The 13,662-nt window shown below is 34.8% G+C and overlaps 1 protein-coding gene across 1 annotated transcript in view; it reads right to left on the bottom strand.

Annotated features, from left to right (window-relative positions):
* LOC145686263 (mannan endo-1,4-beta-mannosidase-like) overlaps positions 1 to 13,662 on the bottom strand; it is a 506,707-nt gene that overhangs the window by 180,571 nt on the left and 312,474 nt on the right. The window lies entirely within an intron of this gene.

Here is a 13,662-nt window from a genome sequence, read left to right as displayed (position 1 = left end):
GAGCTTGTTTTTGATAATATTGTAAATATGGATTATTCATATTTGTCGATGTTGACGCACTGGTCGAAAATGTAGTTTAACGCATACAGTTCCGAAAGTGAATGCCAGTGGAGAGCCTGTACTATCTCTTATATCTATTTTGATGTGTTCAAAATGCATCTTCTCTATAGGCACATAATGTGGAGGATTAAAAATTTCTATAACACTACTTCCAAATGTATGATTCACAGGATTCATATTTATGATACGTAATAATGGTGCTACTGTATCTCCAACAAATACAGATTGAATTATATCACAATACACATACATTGTAGATGGAAGTCCTAAACGTAAATTTGGAATGCTTTGGCCTTGTTACATATCCTTTAAATCAACGTTTGGATCAAACCCCAACATCGCACTAACACTTGGTGATAATGCAACGTCTACATCTATGTCTTTATAAAGACGTCGTATAAAACAGGTATTACTCTCACGAGTATAAGAAATATGTAAATTTGTGAATCTGTTGTACGTATTTATTATCTTTATCAATTCCGATATGTCAGTGTAATAACGTACAGGAATAGTTATAAATTTCCATTCGTCACTTTTTGCAGGTTTGTAAAAAATTTTATTATTTTCTTCATTAATATTTAATATTGAATGAGGATAATGAATTTCAACAATAGCCACTTCCCACTTTTCATGGAATTCCATTCTTTGATGAAGTTTCGTAGTGTATGATAAGGTGTTGTCAGGAAAATATTCCATAGAACTATTACTGGGAAGCGTAACGTAAAAATCTCCATCAGGTTCCATTGTACTTCTCGATCTTCTTTACGGATGATGCAGGTATCCAGGAATCGAAAGAAGAAGGATATCCTTTCCAATGAACAAGACATTCTTTTCTGCTGCCTTTTCTTCTTGTACGTATGATTTTATCTATGTAAAATGTCTTTGATAACGTCACAGGTTGTAATTCCTCTCTGTAAAATAATCCATCCAGTGGTTCCTTGTTTAAATCTTCAATTTCATAAACAGGTGGATCTCTTGGTATTATCTTCTTCACTTTAAATATTTCCCAAGTCCAATTTTGCATATATCCTTTATCAAATGTACGTTTAGTTTTACTAATTCGTACTGTATCACCAATCTTAAGATGTTTTGAGAAATTTGGATTCTTCTTCTTTATTTTATTATCATATTGATTATGCCATACTTATAATAGGTTATTTTGAGAAACATTTGCAGGTGACATCTTTATGCTTGAATGATAACCTTCATTGTATGATTTCACAAGAAGAAGTAATACATTTAAATAATTATACGTTTGATACTTTGTAAAATACTTCCACATTTTTTCTTTTAGAGTTCTGTTAAAACGTTCTACAATACTAGCTTTTATATCAGGATTTTTAGTTGTAATATGCTTTATTTTTTGTCCTCTAAGTACTTCTGTATTGTTTTATTAGTAAACTCACTTCCTTTATCTGTTCGGAATTTAATTGGTTTTCTGTCTTTGAACACAATTTGCAATGCTTTTAAGACATCATTTGTACTTGTAGATTTTAATGGCATAGCCCAGGCATATCGACTGAATACATCTATCACTGTAAGAATATAACGATATCCATCATTAAATTTATGAAGAGATTGAAGATCATTAATATCACTTTCCCACTCATTATCAATGTTATTCACTACATAGAAATATCTTTTAAAACGACGACGTACAGGTTTGTGTAACGTATATGTTGCTTGTTGCAATAACCATCTTCTTATACAATGTATAGGAATTTTCTTCTTTGTAGCTATCCACAATTTTTTAACAGTTGAAAACGAGGCGGGATGTGAAGGGTTGTAGTAAATCTTGCTTAACTGTTTATTTACGGTTTCCACCTTGACCATACTGGACGTTTACAGGCACGTTTCCTTTTCCTTATAGGAGATACTACTTTTTCCTTTTCTTCTTCTTCTGCTTTTTCGTCGTCTTTTGGAAACGATTTCAGAGGTATTTATTCCCTTGACGATGATGCTGTTGGTGGTGCTTTAGTTCGTCGTAAAATATATGACAAACGTTTTGGATTTCCAATAAGTTCTTGAGGTGTGTTATTAGAAGATAAATAATTACAAAATTTCTCCCATCCCGGTGGATTTGTGTGTTTCCGGGGTCGCGACACAGCAGAAATTAAGTCTACAATGTGAGATCCTTCTAGTTTATCACCTCTGATGTAAATATTTCCTTTATTATCCCACGTGATATTATCATCATGTTTCATTCTATGTAGTAGTAATTCAGCTCTTTTACGAAACATTTTGGGTATAGATAATAATATTTCTTCTTCTACTTCAGGCTTCTCTGATTTAGTTGACGTAATCGAAAGTGTCACAGGTTCTTGTTTTCGTATTAAATGTAAATATTTTTGAAGAATATTATTATATTGATTCCACTTTTCTTCATCACTAAGCGATGATAACTGTAAAATCTCTTGCATTTCTTGATCCAAATTAGATTCACGTTTCTATAGGGCTGACGATGATGATGCTGCTGGTGTTTGTATACGATTAAGAACTTCAGGTGGAACTAAAATCATTATCTTTGCGTGTTCCATTGCACTAACGGAATAGTAAACTTGATAATGCACCAGATAAAATAGGAGCTAATAATGCCGGTAGGAATCCACCCTGCTGTTACACTAATAAATGCTTCTTCTTCTTTTGGATGGAGTTTCCTTTCTTCACAAGATATCGAAGCGTCCTCTTGTATCGCTTTAATCTTGCTTTCTGTGTCTTTGTAAGAGGTACATCCCCTTTTAATACATTATAACAACATTCGCAAATACTTCGAATCACTGAAGAGTCTGCATTGGCCAGTATAGCTTTACGTAATTTAGGATTTGCTTTGCTCAGCGTACGAAGAAGATCTCTGTGTTTTACTCTTGGAGATATATTGTCAGAATGAAGAAACAGTTTAAAACAAACATTATAAACACATCTTCTATTTCGTTGGAACATAAACGTAATGATAAATATCATCAGGAAAGATATTTGTTTGAAAACGAAGTTCATCTGGCGTATCCTGTTTTAAATCAATAAACAAATATCCATATGGTAACTTTGTTGCATCGTTGAAACTTTCTTGAAGAAATTTTGGATTCTCAGGAGTTAGTTGATAACTCAAATGTTTAATTTGTGATTTATCTCTTGGATTTTTAAATAATACGAGATAAAAACAATTAAAGTTATCTCTGCTTCCTTTTCCCTGATGAAATATGTTTTGTGTAATAAATAGTACACTAAGATTTCTATGATGAGAACCCTTTGTAAAGAAATCAACTATATTGCGGTTCACTTCATACATTTGACCATCAATAATAATATGTGATCCAGTTTCAGGTAAAAAGTCTTTTGTTCGAGGTAATCCTTCAATAAATTGTACTTTTGTCGAAATTTCTCTGTATGCATTTTGCCATTCTGCATAGTATCAATAAATATGACGAAACGATGTATTAACCATACGTGATAAATTGAACAGGTATCGTATTACAAAGGAAATTTTTCCACATCCACTTGGTCCGGCAACAATACGTGAAAAGGGATCTTTCCACGTCGTGTCCATGTTAAAGAGTATGATCATTCTTTCTTCATACGTATATTTATAAAGAGCCTTATTACATTTCTCTTCTTCTTTTGTTGGAAGTAGTGTAGCCATATGGAAGAGTATCATATGTATTTGGTATTCTACGTCGTTTAATATAATTTATCTTATAAATTTTTGTTTCGGGCATGCTGACGATAGTATGGTCATTCCTACGGCAATTTTTTTTCTCACTGGTAATTTTGACTTCAGTGGGACGAGATTCTTCTTCTTCTTCCGCATCCTCTTCATTAGCTACTATCATTTTCTTCATTACATCAAAATTTAGGTGTTTTGAAGATTCATAGTTTAATGAAAAGCCCCGTATCTGGCATACTTGAAACTCCTTCGTACTGGGATCAAAAATACATAATCCATAGTTCTTGGGTCCAGCCGAGACGTATTCTGAAATATAGGCCTCTTTACCATACTCGAGTACTTCATTTGTTAAATCGCCTAAAAAGTCACAAGTTGGAATTGTAGTTTCACCAGGTTTTTGCGTATAAATGACTGAATCTGTATCAAAATACAGTATTCTTTCTTGCAGTTGTTCTTGTACAATTCTAATCTTGCTTGTGCTGTTGTGTATGCGGCTATGACGACGTTTACTGTTGGTAGTGAAACAGGAACTTCATTTGTGTATTGCCAATATACATATATATCATCATTTACTGGAAATATTTGATGAACGTCTATATCATGAGATGTTAATTTCTCATATAATTCCTTTGAATCATTAATAATGCTTACATGAGCCATGTTCTCACGTTGTCCAAATTTTCCTCAAAATGAATTTAGCATTAATTTAGCTAAACTTCTAAGTGCTGGATTATGTTGAATTTTATTTTCATCGAGACGTATTCCTTCCTTTTCATAAAATTGCTGAATGTACTGCTTTAGATCATCTGTTTCACACCATGATGGCCATCCACTAGCTTCCGTTTTTGCTTTCAGGAAGGTGTTTATGTACTCTGCAAATAAGCCGCCACTTTTTGTTTCTTTATCATATTGAACAACATCATATGCCCAAATTTCATGAATATCTATTATTTTGTATCCCTTTTCTAATGCTTTTCTTACTTCATCTGCTACCCATGTACCATGTAGAACTCGGTCTTCATCGCTGTGATGACTGGTTTAATTCATTACAACATGTACGACAAAGTGGAAACATCAATCTATTATTTGACTTGGAAGGAAGTACTGCGTGTAAGAGATTTTTTGGAGGTAGAATACTTAGTTTAACTAATCCTTCAACTTCTTCAATGGTGGGAATATTTGAATCTCCAGGCAGATAGATAGTAGGATGACGAATTGGAAACTTCTTAGTCTTAGAGATATATGGGTTCAACGAAATAACATCTTTATACTCAATGGTTTCTCATTCAGATTCTTGTGCTTTATGATACAAACGTATGGCATTCACACGTCCTCCATAAAAAGCGTCACGAGGATTTAATGGTGATTTCTTTGTATACTGGATGATTACTAACATAGTTCTTCATTTCCTGCCAATTGTTTTTTTAAATTCACAGCCCCATATTTCATGCACTTTACAGCCAAAATCTTTTAATTTTTGGATTTTCTTCTTTGTTGCTTCATATCGAAATTCCATGGTATTTGTAGCATTGCTATAGATGGGTTTATCTCTGTCATTAGGGTAACAGTAGATACATCCATGTGTGAAATCGCCTTCATATTCCCACACGTGTATTCTTTCTGTGTTGGGGTCTGTCCATACACCATCTACTTTCACTGATGCAATTCGTTTTTCCTTACTACGTGCAAAAGAGTAATTTGTATGTTTCTTGTTTTTTCTTCCCAAGCTATTCATTGTACTGCTTCAACTGATCTCTCCATCAATACCGTTCTTTGGTATAATACCAATCGTATTTTCCTTTAAGAAATTTCTACGATATACCAAATTACATGCACTGGCGATTGTAATGCATTCAAGTAAGGGATTTACATTTGTTTCAGATTCAAATGTATTCATAAAGGAAATACATGCTTGGCGTAAAACTTCAACATCCTGTACACAACATTTGATGAGTCCTTCTTTCATTTTAAAGGTATCGTTTCGATGTTCAGTGTACCATTGGAGAAACTTGCGTCTTTCGTCTACTTTCATGGTATCTACTCCATAATATCTAATGTCTGGAAGTGTACCTTCATATGTTTGGTTCTCACGTCGATTGAAAAAGTGTGGGAAATATCCTTTGCACGATTGAAGACGAAATGCACCACTTAATTTACTTAAGGGCATAGGAAGAAAGCTTAGTGAATCAATGAATGTTACGTTCCCTATTTTAAGAGATAGAATTTTCGCTCCATTCATGATTACTTCTGGAGTCCAATTCATCTTCTCAACCATGGTCTTAATGATGAAATGTGCATCATAGCCCTTAGAATTATGGGCTACACATGTTACTGATTTAATGTTTGGACGTCGCTGTTGAAGGTGTTTTAGAAAGTCTTCTATTACATTTTCTCCGTCAAAGATATTTTCTCGTTTTCCACAAACGATACAATTATTTTTGATGTCGTTGTCTTCATAACATCTGTAACATGTATGCTGACTAACCAGGACATTAGGTATATGCTCATATATGTTTGCGTCCTCCTCTTCTATTTTCGTATCTTGTGTGCATTCAATATCATAAAACACAATCATAGCTTTCTTCTCCACGATAATTTTTTCATTGGCTTTTTTTGATTTTCTTCTTTCATTCACTTTCATGTAACATTCATGATTGAGTGGTACTATAGCATAGCAAATGTTGCAATAAGTTTCTCCACATACGTGAGAACCTTTCTCTTTTACTACATACATTTTCAAACACTGGGCACAACATTTCACAATGGAACATAAAGGCTTTCCATTTTGATACGGCGCTGACTTGTGATAATCATAGCATGACTGACCATAAAATTCTCCATTACAATCATTGCATGTAATATGGGTTTCTTTAAAGTCACATGGTGGCTTCTGATGACAACGAAAACATACAGCTGTACAATGTTTCAAATGTTCATGCTTTTTTTCATATTTCTTATGACAGCTTTCGCAATAAAACTTACAGCTAAAACATGCTGTCAAGCTTTCAATGACGTTGTAATGGTTATCTATGAAGAGTAAGTTTAAAGCAGTTCTCTCATTATCGCTTGGTGGTGCTTCAAACATAACATCACTTCCTGAAAACCCCCTATATACTGTGATTTTATAATCCTTTAAATATTCCTGAAATTTACGAATTTCAGGAATTCCACCACGTTACTAAGATGTATATCAGCAGATTCACATAGGTCTTCTGCTTCTTTTTCTATGATATATTTACTTTGATGTTTTACATATTTATTGTACTCAGTTTGATTTCTTCCCTTGTATTTTTTCAGTCCTATGGCAACTACGATTGCATGTGCTAAACATCTTGTGCCTTTATTCTGAATTGTGATAATACCACGTTTTGCCTTTACATATTCTTCAGTATTCATAACATGTTGTTTCAATCCCCCTTGTCCTCTCGGCATGCGTACATGATGAAAATTCACGATGCAATCTTCATTTATAAGAAAAGCCGCATTACTTTGCAGTACTTTCTCATAACTTGTCCATAGAACTTCTGCTGAGAGATTTCTTGCTTCTCTGAACGATAACCAAAAAGGGCGGTGTCCTTCTCTCTCATTTGTGATTGTTATTCCTACGTAATCATGCTGGTCCACATCACGTAGCAAATAATCTATTAAAGGACGTAGACTTGTTTCAATTGCAGTAAAAGGATTTTCACCTGCACGCACGGGGGCTAGACGGAATCTTAGCATTGTACCAACCATATTGTACCTTCTGTATTGTCTTCTGCGTTCTTCTATTATATGAAATCTATTGTTTTCATCATTACGGCTATTTCCAAATCCTACTTGTACATTTGAGTTTCGTTCTGCTTCAAATACGGATAGCAACTCGTCCATTCTTTATTCTATTTCGTCTAAATCGATCTCTATTTCTGTATGTTCTGTATTAGCCGCAGCTAATATTTCCATAATTGATGGATATATTACTTCTTGTTGTTCTTCTTCTGTTTCAGGATTAGCAAATAAATTGGTAATCCATTTTTCTAGTTCAGTTTCGTAGAACTCATTTTCTTTTGTCTTCTCTTCCTCATTGTAAGTCTCTCCTATTGGGAGAACGTTAGATTTAGCAATTCTTCTTCTTTTGTTCTTTCTTCGACGTTTTCTTCTTTTGCTCCTTCTTGTAACCATTTTTTAATTTGGGTAATACGGTCGGATGCTTCCTCTTCTTCTTCTTCTGTTTTCATTCTATTACCTGCACTTTCCAATATTTCTAATAGTTCTTCTTCTTCTTCATATTCTACTTTTTCTTCTGCAATTTGAATTTCACTAGCTGCATCTCTTTCTTCTTTTTCTTCGGTATTGATGATCATCTCTTTTTTTCTTCTTCTTCTTCTATGAGTTCTTCCTCCTTTTGTGTACCTTTCTTCATTTCATCATCTTCCTTCCTTTCATGATGATCTTCTATTCCGATTACGGCATCTATTTCTCTTAGAAGAACTTGCGTCTCTAAATTTACTTCGATCACCTCTTCTTCTTCTTCTATGTCTATAATAAATGCGGTAATCTCTTTTAATAATTCTTGCATACACTTGTTTTCCATTTTTACTCCTCGGATGTATATACGTAATGCAAAACAAAAATTTTCCAATATGTATATGTAAATAGTGGATATATAAGTATTATTTCAAATAGAATATAAATAAAAGCGCTTTAAAAGAATATATGAATAAATAAAAAAGGGCTATATATAAGTTATTAACAATGGAATAATAATATCGGTAACGATAAGGAAAGTCTGATACACTTATCTTTATTTGTATTCAACCTAAAATAAAAAAGAAATGAACTGGTTACTTATAACCATATTCCAAATAAATATAAACAGTGTATATACACATAAATTTCAATTCATTATATAGAAAAAGCAGAAATTTCAAGGGAAAAAATAGCACACCTTTTAAATAGTTAAAATGAATTGTAACTTTTTTTCGTATTCCATGGGAGTGAAACAAATGTATGTTCACAGTTTGCTTTAAGTGTATTGTCTAATGTATAAACGTTCTGTACGTGAATTTTATACTTATTCTTTCAGAGTTTCAGCGACCACGAAAAATATGTATTTGACACTAATATCGTCCGTTTTACAACGTAAGGAGCATACATGTGGGACGTTAAACTGAAATATTTCTCTCTCTCTCTCTTTTAACATGGTATGATGTCTGAATGATTACGAAAGCTATCACGACACTAGTATCGATCATTTTAAAATATTTTTACGTGTCTCGATATCAACCCTGGAGACCCCCCAACCTCAACCCCCCTTAGATGATGTGTTATTGAGTTCAGAGTATCATCATTGAACACAGCGACCCCGAAAACTATGTATTTGACACTAATATTGTTCATTTTAAATTATTTTTACGTGTCTCGATATCAACCCTGGAGACCCCCCAACTTTAACCCCTTAGATGATGTGTTATTGAGTTCAGAGTATTATTATTCAACATAGCGACCCCGAAAACTATGTATTTGACACTAATATCGTTCATTTTAAATTATTTTTACGTGTCTCGATATCCACCCTGGAGACCCCCAACTTCAGCCCCTTAGATGGTGTGTTATTGAGTTCAGAGTATCATCATTAAACACAGCGACCCTGCATGGGTGTTGTGGTTTGACCTCTCTCTCTCTCGTTTTATGGATTTCTGTTGTTTGGTGTGCATGGGTCCCGGGTTGAACTCCCAAAAACGCCATGTTTTTGTCTAATACCATGACCAAATTTTGAAACTTTTTTTTTGGCTCCCTTGTCTGACTCCCCATTGCATGGGTGTCCCAGATTCAAAATCCTGTTTCCGACAAGTGAACTTTGTTGTGGACAAACGCCGTGTACGTGAAAGGTCATAGGTTCAAAATCCTGTTCCAATCAAGTGAACTCTGTGGGGGGACAAACACCGTGTACGTGAATTTCCTCCCACTATCTCCTTTCCAACATTTCATTCATTTCTCATTATCACCGTCTCCATTAGCATAGCCGACATAACTGTGGGACGTAAAACTTAAAGATTTCTTATTAGCCTAATCGTCATAAGAGTGGGACGTAAAACTCAGATTTCATTTCATTGTTTCTCTCGTTCAATCTTAGCTCGGGGGGTTGGGGGTGACGGTAGTTCACTGATAGAGCGTTCACCTCTGGTGTATGGGGTCGCAGGTTCAAAATCCTGTTCCCAACGTAAAACTCAAAGATTTCTCATTAACCTTGTTGGCATAATCGTAGGACGTAAAACTCAAAGATTTCATTTCATTGTTCAAAGATTTCATTTACAGACAGAAAGACAGACAGACTTTGTTGGCTTTATTGTGGGACGTAAAACTCAAAGATTTCATTTACAGACAGAATGACAGTCAGGTATGCATGATATTATCAAAATTAAAACACCAAGTCTACAGACATTTCTTGCGTCAGCTGATATCTAATTGCAATGCGAGTCAGAAAACATTCAAGAATTCCATCTTATCATTTTCTCAGAAATCAACGTACAGCGAACAGAAGCATCATACAAACTCGCTTATATGTATGTGTTTTTAACGTTAGAATTTAATCTCTATCAAACACGGAAACGCAAAGAAAATACACTGTCTGAAGTACATTTATAGTTAAATGGAGACCTAACATATTGTTTTATTCTTTCAGGAATAATCATAGACCGTAATATTTTTAATAATATATTTTTTTACTTACCTATTTTAATAAAATCGTTTGATGACAACACTTATTCACAGCTCTAGTCATCCAACGGATCAACCATGTACAAAGACACACACACTCACTATTACAAATATGAAGTGAAAGTTTTTACGTGGAAGAGGGTCCACACATACGTTTACTCTTTTAACTCTGAATCACAAATGTTCTCTGTATACAAACACACACACACACACACACACACCAACGTGTTTGCCTTAGAGAAACATGTCATATCAAGTTCGATCATGCCTACCATAATCGAAAACATCTCGTTACGATTTTAGTACATAAGATATCTTTCACATCAAGACTTGGGAAAGTCATGTTTCATTTTGTTTATACGGGTATCTATATGGGACTGTATTTCAATTCTAAATTTCGTTGACGTAGTTTTTTGTGCTATGGGAATATGTTATATTGCAATTTCTCGTCACGGCTTTAACATAAGCAGCAAATTCATTTGGCATAACCTGATCTTTAATTTCTCTACATAAGTGATTTTAATTACTGGTCATAACAGACATCATCATGTGAATATCCATATAACACATTTCACATTCTACGTTTTTAAACAATATGATATGCTATGAGAAGCTTCCGCTATTAGAATATGCTCAACCAATGGAATCCATTCGCAGGAGGTCTGGGGGTAGGAGTGTATGGGTGTGTGTTTCGTTATGAGACTCATATATTGTTTCTTATCCCACGTTTTAAAAAAAATCGTGAAATACAATATTTACCTTAGCAACTAAGTCAATTTCGTGAGAATCTTTGATCATTTGAATATCACGTCTTCGGTTCATAATCTACAGACACTTTGTGGGAATAGGACCAAGGGGCTAAGCAACACGATTTTGCATGGGTATGTGTTTCGTTATGAGACTCATATATTGTTTCTAATTCCACGTTTTAAAAAAATCATGAAATATAATATTTACCTTAGCAACTAAGACCACTTTCATACAATCTGCTGAGAAGCTTCGATCATTTGAATATCATGCTTTCAGTTCATAACCTACAGACATTTCGTGGGAATAGGACCAAGGGGCTAAATCGCTTATGCTCTTTGGCTTTCCAGGAGGAGTAGGGGGTGACGGGGGTTCAAATAACTAGACAATATAAGATGAGAACACTTATGTTAGGCGTTCAAGACTATGAGCATAGCAACAGCGGGTTCCCATCACCAAAATTTTCGTAGCCGTAAAAGGCTATGAACATAACAACTAAAGGCTTGTCGAAACTTGCCTTCCAATTTCAGGAAATTATATCGAATTCTAGGAAAACAAGATAATTTTTTGCTGACTCGGCCGTCTATCCAAGGGGATATCTACTACCGTACCGTTCTTGTCCCCTTTTACTCCATTAAAACAAGATAAGATGTATTTGTTTTAAATAAGTTCGCGATTAATGAATTTGATACATGGATATTTCACTCTCAAGTAATTTGCTGTCAAACCAATGAAGTTCCTACATTTCAGCTTACAAGGAACGGACATGAACGTGTCATCCGGACATCCGAATCAAACCTAGTCCTTTCGATAAACATAACAAAGATATGTTCATGCACGAAAAATTAGGTGCCATGGACAGCGGAGTACCCTGGGGCCCATTAACTCTATTAGTATAAAGAAAATCGTAGACTCGCAATGAAATAGCTATTGCATCAACACTGTTCATTGGAAAGTCATGGTTCATAATTCGTTCTCTTCAGCATGAAACAAACTTGCCAAATGTGCTATGTAATGTGGCCCATAAGGGAACTTGAAAGGGGAAATGGGAGAACGTCGGGAAAATTCCCTCCCATCAATTTCGGGCCCGTATGGAGTGGCTTCGGGTAAAAGCACACAATCCAAATGTATCTCGAAAAATACTATAAGGGATAAGAAATGTGTGTGCCAAGTTTCGTTTTGATAGACGGAATAAGTATGAGGGGAAAGGTATACAAATACGCTCTGTACATACAAAACCGAACCTATGACCTGACCTATAAAGAGAACATAATATAAAAAAAATATAAACGCAGTATTATTTATCCTGGTATCAAGAATTGTACCACATTCTCTGTAAAATGAAGCAAGCGTTTCAATAGTTATTACGCATATTGTTCTATGACATGTGGAGAAGAAAATTGGAGTTAAGTTGCAAAAATGTTTTCCAAAATACAGTAGCTCTATTGTGAAGTTATGCGTCCTCTGAAACGAAACCGGAGCCGGTAGGAGGTCAGTGTGCGAATTAAAGGATATTTTAAGGGGGATTTCCCCCTAATCCTCCCTGGTAAGTCGCACACTGGTAGGAGAACAAAATTAAAATATACCTTGAAAAAAGTATGAGGTATACGCATACAGTAAAAATGGAGTAGAAAACAAACGGGCATGGGTGGGAGTGTTGGTGGATAACCTGGATTTATTCCAATACAACTGTAGCACAGTTGCTGTTTAAAACGCTTGCTTCATTCTACAGAGAATGTAGTCCAATTCTTCATATCAGGATATATAGTACTGCGTTTATACTTTTTATATTATGTTCTCTATGTAAGTCAGGTCATAGAGTAGATTCGGTTTTGTATGTACAGAGCAGAGCGTATTGCTATACAACCTTTCCCCTAATACCTATTCCGTCTATCAAAACAAAACTGGGTACACACATTTCTTATCCCCTATAGTATTTTTCGAGATACATTTGGATTGTGTGCTTTACCCGGGACCACTCCAGAGGGGGCCAAAGTTGATGGGAGGATTTTTTTGGAGGGAATTTTCCCGACATTCTCCCAATTCTCCCTGTTCAAGTATGTTATGGCCCACAATACATAGCACGTTTGGAGAGCTTGTTTCATGCTGAAGAGAATGAATTATAAACAATGAGTTTCCAGTGAACAATGTTGATGCAATAGCTATTTCACTGCGAGCCTACGATTTTCTTTATACTAACTTTAATGGTTAATGGGCCCCAAGGACTTACTCCTTTGTCCATGACAACTAATTTTTCGTGCACGAATATATCTTTGTTATGTTTACCGAATGTACTAGATTTGATTCGGATGTCCGGATGACACATTCATGTCCGTTCCTTGTTAGTTCCCATCACTTACCTTAGAGAGTGTATTGTATATATAGAGGACCTCTAGCGATCGATACTTTTCTGCTGGTCTTTAAGAAGCCATTGAACATTTTCCATTCAGAATCTCAAATATCCATTTTCTCTTCGTTGCTAAACAAAAAATTGA

The sequence above is a fragment of the Thermobia domestica genome, chromosome 5 (assembly GCF_964235325.1).
Source record: "Thermobia domestica chromosome 5, izTheDome1.hap1.1, whole genome shotgun sequence".
Classification (NCBI taxonomy): domain Eukaryota; kingdom Metazoa; phylum Arthropoda; class Insecta; order Zygentoma; family Lepismatidae; genus Thermobia; species Thermobia domestica.
Note: the sequence above shows the minus strand (reverse complement) of the source record. Positions and strands in the feature narration are given on the sequence as shown.